The sequence below is a fragment of the Haliotis rufescens genome, unplaced genomic scaffold (assembly GCF_023055435.1).
Source record: "Haliotis rufescens isolate VD_foot unplaced genomic scaffold, xgHalRufe1.0.p SCAF_30, whole genome shotgun sequence".
Lineage (NCBI taxonomy): Eukaryota > Metazoa > Mollusca > Gastropoda > Lepetellida > Haliotidae > Haliotis > Haliotis rufescens.
This window is the reverse complement of record NW_025964002.1, coordinates 10096-12500: the sequence shown is the minus strand read 5'-3', so window position 1 is coordinate 12500 and position 2405 is coordinate 10096. Positions and strand designations below refer to the sequence as shown.

The 2405-nt window shown below is 59.3% G+C and overlaps 1 non-coding gene across 1 annotated transcript; it reads left to right on the top strand.

Annotated features, from left to right (window-relative positions):
• The first annotated feature begins 2038 nt into the window (after positions 1 to 2038).
• Positions 2039 to 2157, top strand: LOC124128906. Its single transcript, XR_006860309.1, has one exon. It is a non-coding gene; the product is annotated as a 5S ribosomal RNA (ribosomal RNA).
• Positions 2158 to 2405: the final 248 nt, after the last annotated feature.

Sequence of the window (2405 nt, the reverse complement as noted above, 5' to 3'; positions counted from 1 at the left end):
CGGGGCCCGATGTGCAGGACTAATGATGCCGTTTTTCCCGAAGGAATGGTAAAAGAAAGGAGAAATGAACCCTAAGCACACTGATTCGTCCAGGGAATAGTCCTGCTCCCGACGCCCGAGGATATTGGCCACTTTTACTCTTTTTTACCTTGGGCATTAGGGCTGCTCGGGTAGGGCCCCACGTGCAGGACTAATGATGCCGCTTTGCCCGGCAGCCCCTGAAATCTATTAGGGCACTTGGCTTGCTCGCAATTTTTGCCTCGGACATTCCCAGGAGGTGACCCTTGGTGCCTCGGTGTGTTTTGAAAAAGTATTAAGAAACTTAGCTTCATGCAGATTTTCCCCTCAAGTGTTGCCGGACCCCGGGGGATGTTCTCCGAGGATGTTTAGATTGTAAGGTGAATTTCCCTTTGCCTCTGCCGTCTTCTCGGGAGTGAATCCGACCCCCGACGGAGGTTCTCCGAGGATGTTTAGTGTGTGACGGGCATTTCCCCTTTGACTCTGCCGGTTACACGGGCCCGACTCCGACCCCGGGGTATGCTCTCCGAGCATTTTCAGATTGTTAGGTGTATTTTCCCTTGACTCTGCCGTCTCCTCGGGAAGTACTCCGACCCCGACGGAGGTTCTCCGAGCATGTTCAGAGTGTGATGGGCCTTTCCACTTTGACTCTGCCGGTTCCTCGGGCGTAACGCCGACCCCGGGATATGTTCTCCGAGTATGTTCAAAGTGTGACGGGCATTTCGCCTTGTCTCTGCCGTCTCCCCAGGAGTTACCCCGACCCCCGGGGTATGTTCTCCGAGCATGTTCAGAGTGTGATGGGCCTTTCCACTTTGACTCTGCCGGTTCCTCGGGCGTAACTCCGACCCCGGGATATGTTCTCCGAGGATGTTCAGATTGTAAGGGCAATTTCCCCTTGACCCTGCCGTCTCCCCGGGAGTGAACCCGACCCCCGGGGTATGTTCTCCGAGCATGTTCAGATTGTAAGGTCAATTTCCCCTTGCCGCTGCCGTCTCCCCGGGAGTTACTCCGACCCCCGGGGTATGTTCTCCGACAATGTTCAAAGTGTGACGGGCATTTCGCCTTGCCCCTGCCGTTAATATCGATGCGACCTTAAAATGTAAGTGACTCACTTACTCTTTCTTAGCGGCGGCGGGTGCTCCCGTCTCGGGGGGACTCGGCGCACCCAAGCCAAGTCGGCGATTCCCTTTCTTAGCGGCACCGGGTGCTCGCGACTTGGCGCTCCCGTCGGAGGCCGGCGCACCCAAGCCAAGTCGGCGCGTCCCGTGCTCCCGTCTCGGGCGGTCTCGGCACACCCAAGCCAAGTCGGCGATTCCCTTTCTTAGCGGCGCCGGGTGCTCGCGACTTGGCGCTCCCGTCGGAGGCCGGCGCACCCAAGCCAAGTCGGCGCGTCCCGTGCTCCCGTCTCGGGCGATCTCGGCACACCCAAGCCAAGTCGGCGATTCCCTTTCTTAGCGGCGCCGGGTGCTCGCGACTTGGCGCTCCCGTCGGAGGCCGGCGCACCCAAGCCAAGTCGGCGCGTCCCGTGCTCCCGTCTCGGGCGGTCTCGGCAAACCCAAGCCAAGTCGGCGATTCCCTTTCTAAGCGGCGCCGGGTGCTCCCGACTTGGCGCTCCCGTCGGAGGCCGGCGCACCCAAGCCAAGTCGGCGCGTCCCGTTCTGGTCGGCGACGGGTGCTCCCGTCTCGGCACACCCAAGCCAAGTCGGCGATTCCCTTTCTGAGCGGCGCCGGGTGCTCCCGTCGGAGGCCGGCGCACCCAAGCCAAGTCGGCGATTCCCGTTCTGGTCGGCGCCGGGTGCTCCCGACTTGGCGCTCCCGTCGGAGGCCGGCGCACCCAAGCCAAGTCGGCGATTCCCGTTCTGGTCGGCGTCGGGTGTTCCCGTGTCGGGCGGACTCGGCGCAACCAAGCCTGGTCGGCTATTCACGTTCTGGTCGGCGGCGGGTGTTCCCGTGTGCGCCCGGCGCTTCCAAGCCAAGTCCGGCGAGTTCCATTGGTTTTGAAACTTTTGTTAACTTCATTGTCTACGGCCACACCACTGTGAAAGCACCGCTTCTCGTCCGCTCAGCGAAGTTAAGCACAGTCGGGCCGGGATAGTACTTGGATGGGTGACCGCCTGGGAACTCCCGGTGCCGTAAACGTTTCTTTTTGTAATTGAATTCACGTTGATCCGTGTCCAAAATGGCTATAAAACAGCACATTCACTTCAGTGTTAGTTATTGATGTATGGGTCACGTCTCCCAAGACGTGGCCTATTTTTGACAGCTTTGGTACAGGCAAACCAAATTAAGATTCGAACGTGGACTACGTCGAAAATGGGTTTAGAACACCTTAGGATGCTTCGGCGCACCCCAATCCCTTAGCGATCACGTCCCGCATCGAGTTTGTA